The sequence below is a fragment of the Panthera uncia genome, assembly GCF_023721935.1.
Source record: "Panthera uncia isolate 11264 chromosome A1 unlocalized genomic scaffold, Puncia_PCG_1.0 HiC_scaffold_17, whole genome shotgun sequence".
In the NCBI taxonomy this organism is placed as follows: domain Eukaryota; kingdom Metazoa; phylum Chordata; class Mammalia; order Carnivora; family Felidae; genus Panthera; species Panthera uncia.
In genome coordinates, this window is record NW_026057577.1 from 64,918,575 (window position 1) to 64,943,974 (window position 25,400).

The window sequence follows — 25,400 nt, forward strand, 5'->3', positions numbered from 1 at the left end:
CCACCTATGTGCAGATTTTTGTATGGACGTAAGTGTTTAGTTCATTTGGGAAAGTACCAAGAAGCACGATTGCTGGATGATGTGGTAAGAGTATGTTTAGCTTTGCAAGAAACCACCAAACTGTCTTCCAAGGGGCGATACCGCTTTGTGTTCTACCAACAGTTCATGAAAATGCCTATTCCTCCACATCCTCACCAGCACTTGGCATTGTCACTGTCCAGATTTGGGGCATTCTAACAGATGTTTAGTGGTATCTAGTTGTTTTAAGTTGCATTTCCCTGATGACATATAATGTGGAGCCTCTTTTCAGATGTTTATTTGCCATCTGATCTCTTCTTTGGTGACTGTCTCTTAGGGTCTTTGGCCCATTGCTCAGCTGGGTTGTTCTCTGGCATAAGTTTGTAACATATTTATAAAATATCAAATCACTATGATTTATACCTGAAACTAATAGGATATTTTACATCAGTTGTACTTCACTTAAAAAAAAAAAAAAAAGATCTTTCTTACATCAACTATTATTCACATAGAGTAAATGCCTGACATTTTTTATTAGTTGTCAGAGTAATGAGTTGGTGCCCTAGAAAACTCCAGTGGGAATCACTATCTTGGGGCTAGTGTGTCTTATTTGGAATTGTTGTACTATTTTTTGGTTTTTTGTCTCATCATGGACTCATAATTTTTTTATATATTTGTTCTGTTTTAATTGAGCACAGTCACAAATCTTTTTAATGTTCAACTTGCCTTATCTTAGGTCCATGGGACCTCGTTCAAGTTGGTTTCTGTATCTTTTGTATGACCACATTAGTATTTGATACCTTTCCTGCTTTCTGGCATACAATGTCCCAGGCTAATCTTTAACATTTCTGTTTCAGATCTGTAATCAGCCATTTTTCTCCAAGGTATTCCTGATTCCTTTTAGTGAGAAATAGTATTTGGGGGGATACTACTTTATCCTTTAGGATACTTTATCCTATAGCAAACCTTTATCCTATGGCAAACCTTAAGTAATTTCAAAATAACAATAGATCTAACAGTAAAAATTGAAACACAATTTTAAGTGCTCATTCTCTTGAACTTCTCTCTTTGTGTAATATAAAATTTTAAAGTAATGTTGAAGATTCACATACACATAGTATTTAGATACCTTTAACTTCTCTTTACCAAATTATGGCAGCCAAAATATCTTTCTTCTGTAAATCCTCCTAGAAAAACCTAAAACCCACCATCTCTGCTATAATATATCCGTGACAATATAAAATTACTTAATAAATTATTGAAAATTATTAAGAGCCTACCATCTGTCCACTATTGTCCAGGGTGCTGGGAATACATTGCTGTCATGAAATATCAGTATAGACTAGATTTAATAGGTTTTAAGTGTGATATGTATGCTAGTAGCCAGCATCTACGATACCTCTAAATGAGCCCCACCCCATGGTGTTAACACCCTTATGTAATCCCATCCCATATTATACTAAAGTTGGTCTACTAGCGTAGAATATGGAAGAAGTAATGGTATGTCACTTCTGAGATTCCGTTATGAAAGACACTGCAGCTTCCACCTTGGTTGCTCCCTGTCTTTCAGATTACTTAGTTGGGAGGATGCCAGATGCCATGTTGTTTATAATAAACATGTTCACACACTAAATTTAGCTCAGTAACCATGAGACTTGGGTCTTAAAATATATGTAAGTGTATGAGACAAGGCCTTGGCATGCATAATATAGGAAATTAAAGTGATGCCAGTTCATAAAACTGACCCTTGAAGATCCTTGTGAAAGAAGGAACACATACAATTTACTCACCAAATGTGCCTTTATCCTGGTTTAGAGTTTGCATTCAAATTAACTGCAAAGTCCAGGAAAACCTAAACAGAAAAGTAAGTAAGTAGGGGAAGGAAGGAAGGAAGAAGGAAGGAAGCAAGGAAGGAAGGAAGGAAGGAAGAAGCAAGGAAGGAAGGAAGGGGAAAGAAAGTTGTCCTGTATTATTGGCCCTGACCAATGTTACTTTTAAATATCAATGCATAAATCTTTTTTTAAATTTTGTTAATGTTTATTTATTTTTGAGAGACAGAGAGAGAGAGAGAGAGAGAGAGAGAGAGAAAGCACGAGCAGGGGAAGGGAAGAGAACATGGGAGATACAGAATCTGAAGCAGGGTCCAGGTTCTGAGTGGTCAGCCCGGAGTCCGACGTGGACCGTGAAATCATGACCTGAGCTAAAGTCAGATGCTTCATTGACTGAGCCACCCAGGCATAAATCTTGAATAAAGTTTAGATTTGATAGAAAAAAATAGAGGAGGAAGAAACTCTACCAAACTCATTTACAAGCCCAGCATTATCCTGATACCAAAACCAGACAAAATTGTCACAAGAAAAGAAAATGATAAGCCAATATCCCTGATGACATCGATGCAAAAGCCCCCAACAAAATGTTAGCAAACCAAATTCAACAATACATTAAAAGGATCATAGCCCATGATCAAGTTGGATTTATTTCAGGGATCCAAGGATGGTTCAACATCTGCAAATGAATCAATGTCATATACCACATTAACAAAATGAAGGATAAAAATTATATGATCATGTCATTAGAGGCAGAAAAAGCATTTGACAAAATTCAACATCTGTTTATGATAAAAACTCTTAACAAAGCTGGTATAGAGGAAACATATCTCAACATATTAAAGGCCATATATGGCAGGCCCATAGCTAACGTCATATTCAACATTGGATCAGGAATAAGACAAGGATGCCCATTCTCACCACTTTTATTCAACAGAGTGTTGGCAGTCCTAGCCAAAGCAAGTAGGCAATAAAAAGAAATAAAAGGCATCAAAATTGGAAAATGAGAAGTAAAATTGTCACTATTTGCAGATGACATGGTACTATATACAGAAAACCTTAAACACTCTGCCAAAAAACTGTTAGAATTAATAAATTCAGTTAAGTTTTAGGATACAAAACCAATACATGAAAACTTGTTGTGTTTCTGCAAACAGCAAACTATCAGAAAAAGAAATTAAGAAAACCCATTTACAATTTCATCAAAAGGAATAAAACACCTAGGAATAAATTTAGACAAGGAGGTGGAAGTCCTATACACTGAAAACTATAAGATATTGGTGAAAGAAATCTAAGGTTACAAAAATAAGTAGGAAGGTATTCCATTCTCGTGCATTGGAAGAATTAATAGTTAAAAATATCCGTACTACCTAAAGCAATTTAGGATTCAGTGCAATCTCTATCAAAATTCCTTTGTTCTTTTTCACAGAAATAGAACAAACAATCCTAAAAATTGGTATGGAACCACAAAAGACTCCAAATGGTCAAAGCAATCTTGAGAAAAAAGAACAAAGCTGAAGGCATCGTGCTTCCTGATTTCAAACTATATTACAAAGCTGTAGCAATCAAAACAATATGGTATTGGCATAAAAATAGACATATAGATCAATAGAACAGAATAGAGAGCCCAGAAATAAATCCATGCATATATAGTCAATTAATTTACGACAGAGGAGTCAAGAATATACAATGCAGAAAGGACAGTTTCTTTCACCAAAAAAGTGTTGGGAATATTGGACAGCCACATGCAAAAGACTGAAATTGGGCCACAATCTTACAACATATGCAAAAGTGATCTCAAAATGGGTTAAAACCTTGAATGTAAGACCTAAAACCATAAAACTCCTTGGAGAAAACACAGGCAGTAAGCAACTTGACATAGGTCTTGGGATGATTTTTTGAATCAGAAGCAAAAATAAACACGTGAGACTACATCAAACTATAAACTTCTGCACAGCAAAGGAAACCATCAACCAAATGAAAATGCAACCTAATGAATGGGAGAAAATATTTGCAAACCATATATCTGATAAGAGGTTAGATCCAAAATATATAAAGAACACATACAACTAAATAGCAAATAAAAAAAAAAAAAAAAAAAAAAAAAAATCCAGTTAAAAATGAGAAGAACTGAGTAGACATTCTTCTAAAGAAGTCATACAGAATGGTCAACAGGTACATGAAAAGATGGTCTATATCTTTAATCATCAGAGAAATGCAAATCAAAACCACAATCACCACACACCTGTTCGAATGGCTATTATCCACAAGACCAGAAATAGTAAGTGTTGGTGAAGACATAGAGAAAAGGGAAGCACTGTTGCTGAGAAGGTAAATTGGGGCAGCCACTAGGGAAAACAGTATGGAGGTTTCTCAAAAAATTCAAAATAGAACTACCATATGATCCAGCAATTTCACTTCTGGGTATTTATCCAAAGAAAACAAGAAAACCCATTTGAAAAATTAAAAAAAAAATCAAAACAACTTTTCCTGTAGGAGGTACTAAGGTTGAGAGGAGCATGACCACCTTCTCTTCCTGCCATGGCGTGTGCGTGCCCACTGATATCAACGTACTCTGAAAAAGGGGAGTCATCTGGCAAAAATGCCACTTTGCCTGGCATGTTCAGGACTCCCATTTGACCAGGTATTGTGAACTTTGCTCACACCATCTTGTGCAAAAACAACGGACAGCCCTATGCGGTCAGTGAATTAGCAGGCCATCCAACCAGTGCTGAGGCGTGGGGTTCACGTTGCCCGCCACAGTGGGATTCACAGTTCTGGCCAAGGTACTTTTGGAAACGTGGTGGGGGCTGCATGTTTGCACAAACCAAAACCTGGTGCCATTGTCACTGCATGGTGAACACAACACACAAGTGATATGCCATCTGCTCTTCCCCCGCTGCCTCGGCCTTCCCAGCTCTGGTCATGTCTTCATGTCATCCTACTGAGGGAACTCCTGGACCATTTTTGGTGGTTGAAGGTACAGTTGAAGGCTATGATAAGACCAAGCAGGTTGTTTTGCTTCTTAAGAAACTTAAGGCCTGGAGTGATAGCAAAAAGTTCTGTGCCTCTCAGCAAATGAGAGCTGGCAGAGGCAAAATGAGAAGCTGTTGTTGTATCCATCACAGAGGACCCTGCCTCATCTATAATGAGGGACACCATATCATCAACACCTTCAGAAACATCCCTGGAATTACTTAATGCAAGCAAACCGAACATTTTGGAACTTGTTCCTGGTGAGCATGTGGGACATTTCTGCATTTGGACTGAAAGTGCTTCCCATAGGTTACATAATCTGCATGGCACTTGACATAAAGCTGCCTGCCTCAAGATCAACTACAGCCTTCTCATGCACAAGTTGCTCAGTACAGACGTTACCAGAATCTTGTAAAGCCCAGAAATCCAAAGAGACCTCCGAGCACCACACAAGAGGATTCATCACAGTCCTAAAGAAGAATCCGCTGAAAAAGCTGAGAATTGTGTTGAAGCTAAACCCATATGTGAAGACTGCAAGCCAGAACACCGTTCTTTACCAGAGCAAGAATCACAGACTCCAGATGGATGAGGCAGCTGCAGCATTAGAAGTCAAATCAGATGAGAAGGGAGCCTGTGACAGGGAAGAAAGGAAAGGACGGAAAGGGAAGGGAAGGCGAAAGGGAAAGGGAAGGGAAAGGAAGAAGCAGAGGAAGCCTCTGGGGGAAAAAAAGTTGCAGCTACCAAGAAACCAGCAGCTGAGAAAAAGTCTGCAGAAAAGAAACCCACACACCACAGAAGAAAAGAAACCTGCTGCGTAAACTTAAATTTGTTTATTCCATAAATGCCCAATCATTTTTGACAGCTAATTTTGGATAAATATCTGATAAAAAGGTAGTGAGGGGGAAGAAAAGATCCAAACAGTATCGTATTGGCATATGACACCTCTGTGTTCACTGCAGAGTTCTTTACAATAGCTAAGACATGGAAACAACCTGTGTCCATCGATGGATGAATAAAGAACGTGTGGTTCTTTATTTAAACACAATAATATTCAGTTATGAAAAGAGTGAAAACTTGCTATTTGTAACAATATGGGTGGACCTAATAGGCATTATGCTAAGTGAAATAAATCAGAGAGACAAACACCATGTGATCTCTCTTACTCATGGAAACTTAAACAAACAAGCAAACAAAACAAGCTCAGAGATACAGAGAACAGATTGGTGGTTGTCAGAGATGGAGGCTAGGAAGTGGGAGAAATGGGTGAATATTTTTGAGTTTAAATAAATTGAATTAACAATAAATTACTAAAGTTAAGCAATTAAAATCCAAAAGTGGATTCAAAAATGATACATCATCACCAAGATATAGTCCACAAAATCAAAGATACTTGAATAATAGAAAAGCAATAAATAAAAATCCATTACATTATAAAATTAGAGAAGTATCATATGATCATCTTCATTGATATCAAAAGATTTTTGACAAAATTCACACCAATTCTTGTTCCAATTATTCAGATGGACTTTTCCTGTAACATCATTAAGCATATATGTGAAACATATGCATATACATGTATATCTCATCATATATATACAGATATGCATATAGTTGCACACTTATACCAGTATATAGACATATATACATATGTATTCACATGTGTATGTGCATGGGTATATATGCATAAATACATATATAAATATGTCTATATATTAGTAAAAATTAACATTAGTGTCAAATAACACTAAATATTGTTTAGAGACACATATATATGTAGTAAACATGTAAAGACGTAAATGGAAATGAAAAATACCAATTCAAGATTCAGAAGTAAAAGAGGCAGCACAAGATTGGCAAATATAATTAGGGGTCCAACTATATATATAATTTCTATTTCTTGAGTTGGCAGATGGGTACCTAGGGTTTCATTTTTCTCTGTACAGTTTTTGTATGTCTGTTATAGTTCAGGAGAAAAGGAGATAAAAGGAGAAGAGAACACAGCTTTTTGAAATCAAGACAAAACTCAGTTCCAATCTCATCCCTGCAGTTTCCTGGCTGTGAAACCTTGACTAGGTTATTCAACTTCCCTGAGCTTGAGTTTCAACTGTAAAATGAGGGTAATAACAGCTTATCCACTTCCTGAAACTATGTTTCATTATTTAGCAGAGTAATAAACACCTAGTGTTCACTTAATGTATTTGATACTTTTCCTGAATTATTTCAATAAGGCCAACTTTAATTAAGTGTGTATATGTGCATTCCAAATGTGGGGGGGGGGCATGTTTATAGGGCAAATACATTTCAGTTTCTTGGAGCACAACACTTGGGTTCCTATGATTTTACCGTCCTTTTTTTTACATATAAAGTTTTTATTTTGCTCTTCCTGTTTTAATTTTAAACATAGAAGGGACCATTTCTAGACAATCAATAGAACAGCTGCTAGGGGAAAAAATAGAAATAAAAGGGCTAAATGATTGAACGTTGACACTTAAAAGAATAGTTTTGCAGTTAACAGCTGTGTATCCCAGAAATAAAGTATCTGATAAATACTCATAACAAAAAGCAAAAATTGCTGTCTAATACGGAGAATTCATAGCTGGAGAGCTAACAACTATTGAAAAACAATGACAAAATTTCAGTATTGACCTTAATTTTCTAAATGAGTTATAGTTACATGATAAGAAACAATGAAAAGAATAATAAATCCCCTCACAAAGTCTAAATTTTATGGCGTTCAAGGCATAAATGAGCACTGTGAAATATATTTTAGATATCATTTTAACCTTTTAAAACATGTTTTGAATACTGAACAACAAATGTAGGTCATTGTCAACGGCAATGTTCTTTAATTCCGACAATTTGTCTCTGTTCTTGTCCTCTTACTCTACCGACAGACATCACACCATGTGTCTCTCTCTCTCTCTGTCTCTCTGTCTCTCTCTCTCTCTCTCTCTCTCTCTCACACACACACACACACACACACACACACGCCAGTCTTTTGTCTTTCATCCTCTCAGTGGAGTAATCCTTTGTCTTCTCTCTGTGAAGACAGCTTGTGGAATTAGCCTCGATACCCAAATGTGAAGTCACATTTGCTGAATGTAACACATTGAGCAAGTTTTTGCCTCTCTGAGCTTTAGTTTTATTGCAAAATAGGGATTAAAGTGAGCTAACATATAACACAGACCTTTAAGAAAAAATTTAGAGTCATCACTCAAATGCAAGATATTATTAATCTCAGGAAATACTGTAAACTGGATAGTAAAAAGGACCAGTTTCTAGGTGGTTCTTCTCCCAGGAAACAAAACAAGCGCCTTAGTGTCTATTTGGCTTCCTGTTTCTGTATCTCCCAACAACAGCAAAAAGCAGATGTATGTGAACATTTCTCTGTTGTCTTCCTACACTTGATCTTAGGCAAAAGGCCGAGAAGCTCTATTATCTTCCTTAGGTTATATGCACTTCACAGTTCATGTGGATTACATAAGTTTTTGTTTATTCATTTAACAAATACTAATTAAATGCCTTTATACCTTTCACATGTCAGGCACTATACTAGGTGTTTTGGACACATCCATTAAAAGAAACAAAGATCCTTGCCCTCTTGGAGCTTAGCATTCTATGTGGAGGTAGGAGGTGGGGGGTGGAGGAGGCAGAAGACAATGAATAATAAATATTGAAAAAAAGTAATATTCACAAGCATGTTAGAAGATGGTAAATTCTATGGGGAAAAAATGGACAGAGAAAGGAAAGGAAATGGAGAGAGTTTTGAGGAAGGGGTTGCAATCTAGGTGGAAGGAGAGGCTGGGTACACCATCTAATTGGGTAGGTCTCCATGAGGAAGCGACTTTTGAATAAAGATTTGAAGGGCGAGGGAATTACTCAGGAGAATATCTAGAAAAGAACTTTCCATGAAAGGGAATACTTAGTGCCAAAGACCAAAGGTGGAACTTTCTTGTCCTGTTTGACAGAGCAACCAGGCCCTTGTGTGTGGAGAGGGGTGAGTCTTGGGAGAGTACCAGGAAAGGAAGTTGGAAAATAACATCTTCAAAAATACCTTACTAAAATACCTAAAAATATCTTACTTAAAACTCGTGACTCTTACCAAAACTTTCAAAAAAACTTTCCATACATTTTAAAAGCCATGACTTCAATTTTTGTTCTGATGCCTATGATTATTTCCATGAATAATTGACTACCTTGTGTTACATGTTACTGGTAGAACACATTTGGTATCCCGCCATTTACCCTTCTCCTTCAGCCTCTTCCCTCTTTTATGGCTATCATCAGCTTTGAAAAGCAGGAGGCCCTCTCCCACATACCCTGAACTTGTTCTCACAGCTGCTCCCTGGAGGTTGTAGTTTCTCTCCAGGTTTTATCCTCGCTCCCCATCAAAGTCCCTCTAAATTGTTATTCCGCAGGGAAAGCCTTTTCTTTCCCTTTATGTCCTTCGTCCAGCTGCCCAAAGAAAATTACTGTTAACAAGAGAGAAAACCTAATGAGTCCTCATTCTATTTCATTACAAAGAAGAGGAGAACAGGGTAAACCCAAGTCACAGATCACATAATTTAAAAATCAACTCCGTCTTTCCCAAGTTGAAGTCAAAGAAATGGAGGTGAAAAGGTGTTCACTGCTTTTCTTTCATCACAAAGAACAGTGTGGTGTTGTAGTCTCTTACTGCTTATCCCAGGCAGGGATCTTACATTTACCTCTAAGACATAAGAGAAAGTAGGCTTTCCTCCATCAAAATTTCTTCCTCGGCTCAGGGTTTGTTTCACTGAATTAAATTTATATTTAGCAGATAAAGCTATTTAGTATTTTGCCAGGTTTGCACTAGGAAGGGTTTAGATTTTTTTTCTCAGAAATTTTAATAAAACATAAACTGGTTCCACCAGGATTATTTTTAAAAATTCAGACTATCTGATCTTTAGGGCAAGATTTTTTTTTGAACAGCTGTAATTATTTTCTAACACCTTCTGTAATACATCATTGTGCTGTTTTATAGCACATTTGGGTAATAAATTTTTTATTCATTTTACCCAAATTCTGACATCCTATAGATCTGGCATTAAATTATTTTGTTTAGGATTCTACTTTTAAGTAGCTGGATGTCAAAATAACTTAAAAGGATGTTTTAAGAAGAATGAACAAAGAGAAAACAACCCTCCTTCACTGTGGCAGGTTTCTATGGATGCACTTCTGTGTATAATAGAAGATCATGTCGCTGAAGAATCTAGTATAAAGAGGACATTTGAGAGAGCTTGCATTCTTTGGTAAGTAGGGGCCGTTAATTGGTTCAGTTCAAAGAAAGAGCCCTGAAATGTATTGTATTTCTGTATATTCTTATTTTGCCTCTACAACTAGTTTGCTTTATTTTGATTTACCCACTTCTCCTGTTCTACCACCCATATACACACACTCCCTTTGCTGGAAATGCTATCTTCTTTAATGGCAGTGAATAGAATCATCATCATTTTCCAAACCTCTAAGCAGTAGACAGACATATTTTCTGATGTGTTTTCCTCAGAGGAGGTCAAGTTTACTATTTCCCCTTTGTTTAGAAATCCCAAGGCTTATGCTGTGTCTGGGCCATCCCTCAGGTTCCCTTGAAAAGAGTTAAATGAAACGGGTAAATACAAACACTAGAGAGTTTCCTTCTGCCAGTTTTCAAGATTAATATAGTTCTTCTTTGACCACAATGACCATATTAACCAATCAATAATAAAGAATAGAGGAAAATAAAAAGTGGGGTATCTTGAAAACATCAGCAAAAAAAAAATCATGAGAAATATTAGCATAGTTGACTGTATAATGAATTTGTCTTTATAAAATTAAATACATTTCCATGTATCACAAAACTATCATAAATACAGATAGTGCAATCCTGGAAAGGAATACAAAGAAATGTGTGTCATTGGTTATCTCTGCTGAAGGGAATGGAGAGGTTAATTTTAAAAAGAACAGACTACTACCCTAGTGATAGAATAGTGAAATGGGCACTCTTTGAAATTGCTGGTGAATGTCTAAATTAAGCATTCTGTCAAGAAAGCAATTTGCAGTATCGATCAAGGACCTTGAAAGTTTTCGTGACTTTAACTTTAGTAACTCCATTTTTTTAGGAATTTATTCTAAGCTAAAATGGAGAGGAGGGTTTTTGGTTGGTTTTTTTTCCCCCAAATTTTGTTACTGAAGTGTTTTTTATAGAAGTGAAAATGTAGGAAAACTTAAAAGCCCCAAATTAGATAGGATTAGGTAATCTCTTTTTTATTTCCCAGTTATTTTGTACAAAAGCTTACTAAAACAGCCATCATACTTGGTTCTCTTCATTTGCATGGTTATCTTCTTAAGAAATGAGTGCTCAGGGGGGCGCCTGGGTGGCTCAGTTGGTTGAGCATCTGACTCTTGAATTCAGCTCAGGTCCTAATTCCAGGGGCATGCAATCACACCCCACAGCTGGCTCCACGTGGAGCCTACTTAAGGTTCTCTCTCTCTCTCTCTCTCTCTCTCTGCCCCTCTCCCCAACTCATGTGTGTTCTCTCTCTCTGAAAGAAAATAAGATTTAAAAATGCAGCTTCTAAAAAGAATTTTCATCTCTGTGGGGTACCTGGGTGGGTCAGTCAGTTAAGTGTCCCACTCAATTTCGACTCACATCATGATCTCATGGTTCATGAGTTTGAGCCCCACGTTGGGCTCTGCACTGACAGTGCAGAGCCTGCTTGGGATTTTCTGTCTCCCTCTCTCTCTGCCTCTCTCTGTGTCTCTCAAAAATAAATAAATAAACATTATTTTTTTTTTCATCTCTGTAACCCCAGAGCCTCCTATAATAACTGGGGCCCATGAGGTTCTCAGTTAATATTTGTAAAATCAGTAAAATTTCACTTTATCTGTCATACAATCCATAATGACCAGTAAGATTACTATTTTTCCCCACCCCCCCACTGCCTACATACCCATAAACATGAGAATAATTCATTCCATTTTTGCAGTTTAGCAAATTGGATTGTTTAAAACAAACTGAATTTAGGTATATCCATTTATACATATAGATAGAGCTATTGGCACAGTCATAAACAAACTGAATTATATCTCAGTATATTACCATGGCTGGTAATAATGTAAAGATAATAATAAGTAAGATAAGAATATATTTCAATTCAGATTTAAGATTTTATATGTAATTTTCAATGCTTGGGAAAACCAGCCAATTCAATATCAAATGAATCCCAGAAGATATGTGAAGCTGATCAATGTGGAATAAAAATTATAGAGTTTAGAAAATCGATGTCATATATGTATATACGAAGATTCAGGCCATTTTCTGTATCTTAAAAGTAATTTTAACTAAGCTGTTTTAAGAGGCAGTCTGTTGAGTGTAAGTCTCCTAATTCAGCTCAATTACACCCCAGAGCAATGAGAAAAATTGCAGGTGAGTTCACAAGACACTGTGGGAAAACTATTTTAGACTGTTATTGGGAAGTTGTCTGTACATAGAAGTGTAATAGCTGCACTTCAATCCAATTCTGGTCTTTGCAATTTCCTCTAAGATGTGCCAATCCTCAGTAAATTGTATGAGAAGGGAACAATGAAATCATTACTTACCTGAATTGTAATACATTCGTATCTTACTCTAGGAGTAGAATTAAATAAATCAATAGATGGAAGGGTTCATGTGTAGAAGATTGAAGTGCCCACACATGCAACTTTTATTCAGAGTTTGAGGGTGGGAGGAGGTAGAAAACTATTTCAATATTAAATAATTAGAATACTAGTGGAATTTTTAAAAAAGCATGAAGAATTAAATCCACGTAATTACCAAGTATGTCTTAATGTCATGTAACTCTCGATAACATTTAAAAATCATATATGAAAAAAATGAACAGCTAAATGATGGGCAAGAGAGAGAAAACGCACCTTAACCAACTCAAATAATTCCTTCTAGAAAGGAGAAGAAAGGAAGAGAGGGAAGGAGAAAGGAAAGGAGGAGCAAAAGAAGGAAGGAATCTAGAGCTTGTATAGTACCTAAGCCACTGTCTTATAGGGTATTGACTACCTCCTGGCCAGGTGGCAGTAGACATGATCTTGTCAAGCCTAAAGGCAGAAACAATATGTCATACCAGAAACATGGACTTTGAAGTAAAGGTCCTATAGTTCTGAAACTCAGTTTTACAATGACCAGCTTAGACAATCTGATCAAAATAATTCCTTAAGGCTCTATATCTACATGTGCGAACAAGCTTTATCTGTATCATAATATCTTATAGGGTAAAATCATATATTTTCCCTTTAATAAATGTTTTTCTAAGTGCTTCTCAGTAAATTACACCTTTCCTTTTTCTCAGAGCTACAGGGAAAAAAGGGGGTACATACCAATCAAAGCTATGTTTAGTTGCAGACATTATTTTCTGAATTCTTCAAGATTGGTGTTGCAACTTTTTAGATGATTGGGATGTTTGTAGCTCCAAGAATCCTGAAAGTGAAGCTGAGTTTTAAATTAAGGACTCTGGGTCCAAGACTCAATGTAGAGAAAGTATAACTGTGTTTATGCCCTAAAAAGCTGTTTGGACACATTTCCTTGCATTCAGGCCTTCAAGTAAAGTTTGTTAAATAATGATAGGTAGGTTTGAATATTTCAATGAATATGGATAATTTAATGTGACAGGAAAAATGATAACACTCATAACCCATTTTTCCCAGGCCGCACTGTCCTGAAAGAATAAAAAAAGCATGTGTCAGAGTAAGAGTAAAGACAGCAAACAGCAAAATAGATGGAACCCTACCCCACTGGTCATTCCTTAATTTCATTCAACAGATATTAATTAAGATATTAACGAGTATCACATATGAACCAAGCACTCTGCTAGGCACTGTGGGTATAATGGTGAACAAGTGTAGACGTGGTCTTTCCTGTACTTTACAATCTGGGAAACGCAATTGAGCAAATAACAAAGAAATCTTACCTAAATTTGGAAAAGGGGAAGAGCTGCAGTTAAGATGGGTATCCCTAAGGAAGGAATGCTTGAGCTGAGTTACGATGTATCACCTGGAGTTAACCAGGTAAGGGAGGGGGCACAAGGTCAGGGGGAGTATTAAGGACAGACAGAAAACTATTTGCAATGATCCTGTTGTTAGAGGGAAATGATCACATCTGGGAAAGAAAGAAAATCGAAATAGCTGGGATAGGAGGGGAGCTGTGCAGAGAATAGTTGAAGGGGAAAGGAGTGGTTGGTAAAGATCAGGCTTGATTTTCATCTTAAATGCAGAGAAGTCAGTGAAGGAGTTTAAGCTGGAGAAGCAGTGTGGAGAGAAAAGACTAATATGATTAGATTTGCCTTTTGAAAAAAAACCACTGGTCCTGAAGTGTGGAGAGCCTATGGTTGGGAGGGAGGGGCAAAGGTAGATGAATTAGGAGGCTACTGCAGTAAATGGTGCAGATCTAAGTCTGTTGCAGAACTTTTTAGCCACTCTTTCCTCCCTAGGAGGCTAGGAAAACTACTTTATTTCCCAGAGAAAACCTGCCCCCTATAGTGGAGATGGAAAGAAGTCAATTAATTGAATATTTAGAAGACGAAATTGGCAAGACAGAGTAATGCATTGGATATGGTTGCCAGATGCAAGAGTTAGTCAAGAGTTTGTACAACTGGATGAATAAGAATGTCCTTCATTTGAGGAACAATAGAAACTTATTATAAGTGAAATGGGTAATGTTTGTTGAGCATTTACTGGATAGAGCAACAGTCATTGTTCTAAATGCTTTGCACATTTTCTTAAATTTGTTTTCTTACAACTCTATGATATAGGTAGTAATACTGTTTTCTCCATATTATAGATGAAGAACTGAGGCAAAGTAAGTTGTGTTCATTTTTACACTTAGATACAAGTGAGTGGATCTATGTATTGAGTCCAGAGCTATGCTTTTAACGACTTTACTATGCTTTTCCCCTGTTCAAGATATGTTTCCCTTAGCTCAAACAAATGGAGCTCTTTCTCCTTCCACCTCATGGCCTTCATTGTCTTTCAGTGGTCACTTTCAGTGCTCACAACAAAAGCTTCCTAGAAGCTAAGTTGCTGTCAGTTCTCCAGACTGGTATGTATTTACATCTCTGTGTTAATAATCGCCTCTCCAGGCCATAAGTTATTGCTATAATTTGAGGTTGATAGATGCATGGAAGAAGGTTCCAATTTTCATTCCTAATGGTCCAATGCAGATTTATGGACAAATGGATTTTCTTAGTCTGCTCAGACTGCCATAACAAAATACCATAGACTGGATGGCTTCACTGACAAAAATTTATTTTCTCACTATGTTGGAAGCTGGAAGTCTAAGATCAGGGTGCCAGCATGGTTCGGTTCTGGTGAGAGCTCTCATCCTGACTTACAGATGGCTGCCTTATCACAGTATCCTCATGTGGCCTCTCCTTGATGTTTGCGTGTTGAGAGAGATAGAGGGAGAAAGGCCATGGCAGAGAGAGAGAGGAGTTAATATTCTCTCTTCCTCTTCTTATTAGACCACCAATTCTATTGAGCTAGGATCCCAGCATTATGGATTTGTTTAACCTTAGTTATCTCTTAAAGGCCCTGTCTATAAAAATATAGTCACATTTGAGGTTAAACCTTCAACATATGAATTTGGACAGACTACAACGGAGTCCATAGCATGGACGCAGGGGTCTACTTTAAGAAAAATAACATAGAATTAGTTCAGAGCTTCTCGAAGGCCCCTGAAATGATACTTCTCCAGGTTTTCAATAACTTTACCTCTGATTAGGAAGTCATTAGACTTCCATTCAGATCTAACTTGGGAGTGTTGGGGGGAATGGTACAGGGAATTCATGGAAAAGAAGAGAGCCTTGGGAAGCAAACCTTCGTTCAGTGAACGTGACAATAGAGCAGGAGGCCATCCCTGCAGGAAGTGTTGATCATGGCTGCTTCAGAAATCCCAAACCCTCAATCACAATGATCACCAATGTCCATGTCAAACAATAAAGTCCAAAAGGACTTGCTCAGTATCATAGGTGCAATACCTCCTACGGACTCCAGTAATAAGTAGAACAGGTTCTGAAGTGAGCTGGAGGTCCAAACACAGCAGGTGAGGATATCTGCCAAAGAAACCACCAAAACTGTGATTCGCCATTCAGTGGTATAGGCTGGTATAGCGTGAGACACACAAATTACATCATCTTGTGACCCCACCCGACCCAGGTTATCGTGACTCTAATTTCAACAGTCAAATTTAGACTAAAATACTCTTCTTCCACCGATGTTAAATTCTAAGAGTCATCCCCAAGTACACTACTCATGCATCCTCATTCTTCAGTGGTACAACTCCATCCCCTCTATTCTAGTGACCAAGCATTATGTTTCACCCAGGACTGAGGAATTTGGGGGAATGCAGCCTTTTCACTGCTAAAACCTAGACAGTAAACCAAGACATGTGGTCACCCCCAGGCTAATTTCTACCCTAAGAATGTAGGAGACTCCTGCTAGGTAGGACCAGATGAAATATTCTCCCCTTGCCCCCAAAACAGAGTGGCCCAGCCTCAGCTGATAATCTTCCATTCTGATTTCACTCAGAGTCAGATCCTTCCTCCTCAGACTCCTGGGAGATAAAGGCCACTGTTTAAATCAGTTTGGAACTCAGAGCCTTCGTATTAATTACAAAAACAGGTTGTGGGCCCGTGACTGTAATTTGCTAATTTTATTTCTTAAGATATTGCATTAAAATATTATATATATCTTGGGGTGCCAGGGTGGCTCAGTCTGTTAAGCACCCCACTCTTGGTTTCAGCTCAGGTCATGATCTCACAATTCCATGAGTTCAAACCCTACATTAGGCTCCACACGAGCAGAGCACCCATTGCTTAGAATTATCTCTCTCCCTCTCCCTCTCTCTCTGCTTCTCTCTCTCTTTCTTTCTCTACATAAATAAATAAACCTTAAAAATGTTACTTATCTTAATTACTGAGTTTTGGATGCCCTTTAAATTTAACTGCCAAGGCTGATGCCTCATTTGCTTTACCCTAGTCTAGTCCTGTCAATAGGCAACAGGCTTGGAACTCAGGTTCCTGGTGGCCAGTCACAGGACCCTAATAGTGCAGTAGTCAGTCTCTCGCATCAAGTGTATCAAATCCTCTATCAGACTAAAGTGAGGTCCCACCAGCCTGCTAAGTGTGCCCTACAATACTCAAATATGCAGTAGGTGACCAATGTTGACCTCAAGTTCTGGGATCTTTACCATGTTTGTGTTAAAATCATACAATGATGATTTGGCTCTTGGAAAATACATGTTTTTGTATGTTCTTTTACTTTAAGGTATATAATCTGATGCTTGTGTTACCATGTTTGTGTTAAAATCATACGATGAGAATTTGGTTCTTAGAATATAAATATTTTTATGTGTTCTTATACTTTAAGGTGTATAATCTGATGCAAAAAAAATAGCATGGTGTTCAAAAGAGCGCAACTCTTGAAATCAAATGAGATCTCTGACACTGACACTATAGTATCTTGGGGAACTTAATTAATTAACTTTAATGAATCCTCAGTTCAACTAACTGTAAAATAAAGATAATACCTACCTTACAGACTTGTTTGTGAGGATTATATAAATTAATGCACATAAAGCATACATCAGCTATGTGACACAGTGAGCATATTGTGATACAATTCTCTCTCTTCACATTTCCTGCCTGGTCTCCTTAGCACTTCTTACAAGAATCCTTTTTGTGACTTTAATGTTTACGGATCTAGAATTTTCTTAAGAATACCCTGAACATATTTTCAAATGTTTTAGAAAGAAAATAGTTATTTTGTCGTTGTACTATTAGGTTCAAAGTATAGTTTGTTTTGTATTCCCCTGAACTGTTTGATGTCTGAAAAGTAAACAATCAGGCTAAAGGTTTCTAAAATCCAATACGATTTTTAAGAAGTATATTTATTGAGTATGGCAGTTTTCCTCTTCAAGTTCCCTTGATAGTATCAGCACTATACTTCAGATTTCTAAAAAAAAAATGTTAAGATTTAAATGCTGCTGTGTTCAGTGCTCTCAAACCAGAGCTACCCTTGGGCAAAGGAACGTCCTCCCTCATGCTCTCTCTGTTCCTGAGCTCACTGCTTCCACAGTTATTTTTCTGTAAATTAAGACCTTTCCATCATTGTCAGATGGGAGAAAAACATTCATGGAGTAATCTCAAGTATTTTCCAATTAAAAAAAAAACTTGATTTAGAAAGTACATGATAAAAGAAGCTAATAGTAAAATAATGGTGATTGCCTCTCTGACTACTATTTTTTACCCAGAGTGTAGGGGTATAAGAGCAATGAATTATTTTTAACCTCTTGTTTTGCGCTGCAATAATATCTTAAAGAACACTAGATATCAAAACAGACTACCATCTATTAATAATGCCTACGTTTCACTGGGAAATAGAATACATTCAGAATCTAGTACTTTGCTTGTGCTTTATTTCTTAATGAAATTCTGTTATTTTATAGCAACTAATGGAATATACCTCAGGGTCTGATGCCATCAGATGCATTTTAGAAAATTACTATTTTATATGAACATTGGTATGCTTATTTTAATTGATGGTGCTTACATTAAATCATCAGAAAATAGATCTTTTAAAGGAACTAGTGGCAATGATGTTTGTATATTTTTTTCAAAAGTTATAGCATCATCAACTTCCAAATAACTTTGTATATGTGTGAGACATGTATAAGAGACTTGGTTTTATCCTCTGACCTTGACTTAATCATAAGAGTTTAGGGATAGAAGGGGAGACTGGGTGGCTCAGTTGATTAAGTGTCTGACTCTGGCTCAGGTCACGATCTCACGGCTAGTGGGTTTGAGCCCTGTGTCAGCCTCAGTGCTGACAGCTTAGACCCTGGAGCTTGCTTCAGATTCTGTGTCTATGTCTCTCTCTCCCCCTCCCCTTCTCACTCTCTCTCTCTATCAAAAATAAACATTTAAAAAAAATTTTTTTAAGAGTTTAAGGCTGGAAGAGATCTTAGAGATCTTCTAGTCCAACACATCATTTTAAAGACAGTAAACATTTTAATGACTTGCCCAAGGCCAAAAGGCTGAAGTGAGGCAGATCTAGAACTACGGCCCAAGTCCTCTGGTTTCCAGACCAGGACTTGGCCCACCCAACTACATATTCCATGATCATTACATTGGCCTCCCTGTATCTTCCTATCCACAAATGTTTTTATATGATAAGGGGAAGAGCTACTCACTGCATAGTCCCTTCAGGAAAAAGTGGGGCTGCATGATAGCTTCCAAGAGGAAGGCTTAAAGAAATGAATTCTAATCAAATAGACAACATAAGACATAAACATGTGTTGAAATTTCAGGCAAGAAGAGGAGCTCCTGTCTCTTTTTGTTGTCTTCTTTAAGGAACAAAAGAAAAGGAAAGAAAAAATTCTAAATGTCTTGAGTTTCAGGAAAAATGTTCTATTAGTGAGTCAGACTCTGAAAATAATGTTAGCAAAGGAAGTGACTGCCAATGCGTGGGTGAGATTTTTTTTTAGAAGTCACATGAAAAAAATAGTTCTATGTGTATAGTTCTGACACATTCTTCCTCCATTCTTCAGGGCTTCCTTGAATGTCCAGGCTGCCTTGAACTAACATGTTTATTTTGCTTTCTTAACTTCTGTTTCATGCAGCTCAACATATAGCCCAAGAACATTGTTATTTTCTTCTAGTAATCCATATACTTCACCATGTTTGTGACTTTGCTATTGTTTTTATTTTCCTGAGATGTCATTTCCCTCCTTCTTCTCCACTTGCCAAAATCTTAGACATCCTTGAGCACCTATTTAATATCACCTCCTCCTTGAAGGCTTTGCCAATCTTTGAATGTCTAAGTAGAGACCACTCCTCATAACACTTTTGTTGTACCTCTTAGAGGAATGAATCCAGTCTACCTTGTTCTGAAGAGTATGTGGCTTTCTTCCCTTTTCAATTCATATCTATTTGAGAACTAGGAAAATAACCTATCTTTATATGTGCTGGGGATATGTTAAGTACCGAGGATTCCAGAGTAAACAGAAAAAAGCCCTTGGCTTCCACAAATTATCTAAAATCTAGCATGCAAATATAATTTAGGGTATATTCCACTTCAGAAAACAGATCTTGACCTAGGATTTGAATGCAAGTATTTTATCTAAGTAGTAAGAAGTGAGAAAATGAGATTGTAAAAGAAAGAATGACAAAAAAGAAGTACACTAATTAGCAGAAATAGAAATAGAGATGGTAGCCAGGGGCTGGGGTGTGGGGGAAATGGAGAGATGCTGGTCAAAAGGTCCAAACTTTCAGCGATAAAATGAGTAAATTCTGGGGAGCTAATGTACAATATGGTGACTACAGTTAATAATACTATTTGTACAGTTGAAATTTGCTAAGAGAGTAGATCTTAAGCATTCTCATCACCACAACAATAAAAATATGGTAATTACATAGGGCACCTGGGTGGCTTAGTCCGTTGAGCACCCCACTTTTGATTTTAGCTCAGGTCATGATCCCAGGGCCATGAGATCGAGCCCTGCATCAGGCTCCACTCTGACCATGGAGCCTGCTTAAGATTCTCTCTCCCTCTGCCCCTCTCCCCTGCTTGCACAGGCTCTCACTTTCTCTCTCTAAAATAAAATAAACAACAAAAAAAATAAGCTAACTATGTGAGGTTACAGATGTGTTGACCAACTTGACTGTGTCTTGTATACATTTCACAGTGTATACATATATATAACCATCACATTACACACTTCAAATAAAAACAATGTTATATGTCAATTATTCTTCAATAAACTGGGGGGGAGGGGGGAATTAGCAAGCAGGTTTCTCCTGTGGCCCACGTCTGCTGATGACCCTCTGAGAAACCATGTGGAATGTGCCTCTGATTATCCTGAGATCAGGACAGTGAGGTATAAAGTCTCCCCTCCATGTTTAAGGGTTGCTCATGGAAGATTAACTCAAAGTCACTGCCAGCCAGCTCTATTCTTAGGCCAAGCATTCCTCCAAGTAGCCAGAAAAGGCCCTGAGGCCAAGATGTAAGTGCTTGAGGCAGGAAGCTGTTGGCAGGTCATGCAAGTGTCCAGCACAGTTGCAGATGACCTTCAGGGAGGGCCAAGAGGGCATAGGCAGAGCTGCAACAGTTTTGGCTATGGCACCAGAAGGGTTACTGCTGAGTTTACTTGAATAGTTGAGTTTAAATAAATTTAGTTGCTACCCTTAGCAAAACATAAATGCTAACAAAGTACTAACTTAACTCTTTTCTAAGGAAACTGAGGGTGTTTTTGAGTATGATTTCCTCACCAAACCAAAATGTATATCAGATTTTATTTTCTGTGAATTACTGAGTTACCCCCCAAAACAAATTGCCTTCATTAGAATGAATTACAATTAGATTGCTCCTGATAGAGGCTACCCGCCAAGAGTACGTTTGGAAACTGCTTCTTGTCAGAAGTATACTCTTTATTTTTCTTGAGATTTTATCTTTCTCATCTTTAAGAGTAATACATGCTAACTATAGAAACATTATAAAATACACAAGAATAAAAGAAAAAGAAAATAATCCATTGTTTCCAAGAAATATTAACACAGAAAAATAACATGGAATTATCCAGACTGTCAAGCCCAAGCATTTATCTTAATGAGATTATGTAGTAAACATTGCCTTACCTATGTTAGATTATTGATAATTTGTTGTATTATTAAAGGATATACTTATTATCTGCCATTTTTATTATTTATTTATTATTTATATATTTATTTTTGAGAGAGAGCTCATGCAACTGGGGGAAGGGCAGAGGGAGAAACAGAGAATCCCAAGCAAGCTACATGCTCAGCATAGAGTCTGACACAAGGCTCTGTCGCATGTCCATGAGATTATGACCTGAGCAAAATCAAGAGTCAGATGCTACAAATAAGACTCCTGGGCCAGATAGCTTCCCAAGGCAATTCTACCAGACATTTAAAGCAGAGTTAATACCTAACCTTATCAAGGTGTTCCAAAAAATAGAAATGGAAGGAGAGCTTCCAGACTCATTCTATAAAGCCAGCATTACCTTGATTCCCAAACCAGAGAACCCACAAAAAAGGAGAATTACAGGCCAATATCCCTGATGAACATGGATGAAAAAATTCTCAACAAGATACTAGCAAAGCAAATTCAACAGCATATAAGAAGAATTATTCACCATTATCAAGTGGGATTCATTCCTGGGCTGCAGGGCAGTTCCAATATTTGCAAATCAATGTGGTACATCACATTAATAGAAGAAAAGATAAGAACCATACAATCCTGTCAATAGATGCAGTAAAAGCATTTGACAAAATACACCATGCTTTCTTAATAAAAACCCTAAAAAACTTGGGGTAGAAGGAACATACCTTAACATCATAAAAGCTATACATGAAAAGCCCACAGCTAATATCATCCTCAATGGGGAAAATATGAGATTTTTCCCCTGAGATCAGGAACATGACAGGGATGTCCACTCTCACCACTGTTGTTTAACATAATGTTGGAAGTCTAGCCTCAGCATTCAGACAGCAGAATGAAATAAAAGGCATCCAAATTGGCAAAGATGTCAAACTTTCACTTTTCGCAGATGACATGATTCTACATGGAAAACTCAAAAGACTCCAGTAAAAAGCTGCTAGAACTGATACATGAATTCAGCAAAGTGACAGGATACAAAATCGATGTACAGTAATCAGTTGCATTTCTATACACCAATAATGAAGCTACAGAAAGAGAAATCAAGAAACAGATTCCATTTACACTTACACCAAGAAGCATAAAATACCTAGGAATAAACCTAACCAAAGATGTAAAAGATCTGTACTCTGAAAACTATGGAAAACTTATGAAAGAAATTGAAGAAGACACAAAGAAAGGGAAAAACATTCTATGCTCATGGATTAGAAGAACAAATATTGTTAAGATATCAATTCTACTCAAAGCAATCTACACATTCAATGCAATCCCAATCAAAATTGCACTGGCATTCTTCTCAAAGCTACAACAACCAATCCTAAAATGTGTATGGAACCACAAAAGACCCTGGAAAGCCAAAGCAATCTTGAAAAAGAAAACCAAAGCTGGAGGCATCACATCCTGGACTTTAGCCTCTATTACAAAGCTGTAATCATGAAAACACTATGGTACTGACACAAAAACAGACACATAGACCAATGGAATAGAATAGAGACTCCAGAATTGGACCCACAAATGTATGGCCAACTAATATTTGAGTATCCAATGAAAAAAAGACAGTCTCTTTAGCCAATTGTGCTGGGAGAACTGTACAGCAACGTGCAGAAGAATGAAACTGGACCACTTTCTTATACCATACATAAAAATAAACTCAAAATGGATGAGAGACCTAAATATGTGACAGGAAACCATCAAAACCCTAGAGGAGAAAAATGCAGCAACCTCTTTGACCTCAGCCACAACAATTATTTGCTCAACATATCTCTGAAGGCAAGGGAAATACAAGCAAAAATGAGCTATTGGGACCTCATCAAAATAAAAATCTTCTGCACTGCAAAGGAAACGATCAACAAAACTAAAAGGCAACCAACAGGATGGGAGAAGATATTTGCAAATAGATAAAGGGTTAGTATCCAAAATCTATAAAGAATTTATAAACCCAACACCCGAAAAAGAAATAATCCAGTGAAGAAACGGGCAGAAGACATGAATAGACACTTTTCCAAAGAAGACATCCGGGTGGCCAACAGACCCACGAAAAGATGCTCAACATCACTCATCATCAGGGAAATACAAATCAAAACTACATTGAGATACAACCTCACACCAGTCAAAGTGGCTAAAATTAACAACTCAGGAAACAACAGACGCTGGTGAGGATGTGGAGAAACAGGAACCCTCTTGCATCATTGGTGGGAATACAAACTGGTGCAGCTGCTCTGGAAAACAGTGTGGAGGTTCCTCAAAAACGTAAAAATAGACCTACCCTACGACCCAGCAATAGCACTACTAGGAATTTATCCAAAGGATACAGGAGTGCTGATTCATAGGTACACATGTACCCCAGTGTTTATAGCAGCACTTTCAACAACAGCCAAATTATGGAAAGAGCCCAAATATCCATCAATTGATGAAGAGATAAAGAAGGTGTGGTTTATATATACAGTGGAGTACTACTTGGCAATGAGAAAGAATAAAATCCTGCCATTTGCAACAATGTGGGTGGAACTGGAGAGTATTATGCTAAGTAAAATAAATCAGTCAGAGAAGGACAACTATCACATGTTTTTACTCATATTGTAGAACTTGAGAAACTTAACAGAAGACCATGGGGGAAGAGAAGGGGAAAAATAGTTTCAAACAGAGAGGGAGGCAAACGATAAGAGACTCTTAAATACAGAGAACAAACTGAGGGTTGATGGGGGTTGTGGGGGAGAGGGGGAAATGGATGGTGGGCATTGAGGAGGGCACTTGTTGGGATGAGCACTGGGTGTTGTATGTAAGTGATGAATCACGAGAATCTACCCCGAAAACCAAGAGCACACTGTATACACTGTATGTTAGCCAACTTGATAATAAATTGTATTTAAAAAAAAGAGAGAGAAAGAGTCATATGCTTAACTGAGTCACCCAGCCATTCCCCTTTTTTTAAATTACCTGCTATTTAAACATTTTTTTTAATATTTAGTCATTTTTGAGAGGGAAAGAGAGAGACAAGCATGAGCGGGGGAGAGACAGAAAGAGAGGGAGACACAGCAGGCTCCAGGCTCTGAGTTGTCAGCACAGAGCCCGACTCAGGTCTGAAACCCAAGAACCATGAGATCATGACCTGAGCTGAATTCAACCCTTCAACCAATTGAGCCACCCGGCACCCCATCTGTCATATTTTAAAGACTTAAATTCTTTTTTTTTAAATTTTTTTAACATTTATATATTTATTCTTGAGAGACAGAGACAAAGCGTGAGCAGGGGAGGGGCAGAGAGAGAGCGGGACACAGAATCCAAAGCAGGCTCCAGGCTCTGAGCTGTCATCACAGAGCCCAACGTGGGGCTTCAACTCACAAACTGCGAGATCATGACCTGAGTCAAAGTCTGACGCTTAACCGACTGAGCCACCCAGGTGCCCCTAAAGACTTAAATTCTTTAGGTAGAGTCAGTAGCTTCGAGAGAATATTGCTGCTTATATTATAGACATGTAGAAGTTTTAAAGGTATTCTTTGATATTGATTTCTAATTATCCCACACTTTGGTAAGAAAGTGTATCTGCCTGATATTAATATTTAGAACCTGTTGAAGCTTCATCCCTGGCCTAGTACATGACAGTTTTTGAATATTCTGTACAATCTCAAAAATGTTATGTAGTCTCAGCTTTTTGAAGGATGTGCTTGTGCTCCCTAGTTCACACCAAAATCTTAAAGATTTCTTATGTGACAGTATTGCATATCATCTTGTACATACATACATTAATCAACATATAAGTAGTGCCCTACATATACACTAGTTGAGTCAACTGTGATGCCCTGAGAAAAGTCATAGGTAGATTCTGCTCTCCTGTTCATTACAAACTTGAAAGAATAAACTTCTCTA

The 25,400-nt window shown here is 37.5% G+C and overlaps 1 protein-coding gene and 1 pseudogene across 2 annotated transcripts in view; both read left to right on the top strand.

Annotated features, from left to right (window-relative positions):
- The window catches only part of LOC125935814 (cytochrome c oxidase subunit 7C, mitochondrial), a 994,084-nt gene that overhangs the window by 438,613 nt on the left and 530,071 nt on the right, over positions 1 to 25,400 (top strand). The gene's annotated exons all lie outside the window — the stretch shown is intronic.
- On the top strand, positions 4,386 to 5,638 carry LOC125935811 (60S ribosomal protein L4-like; annotated as a pseudogene).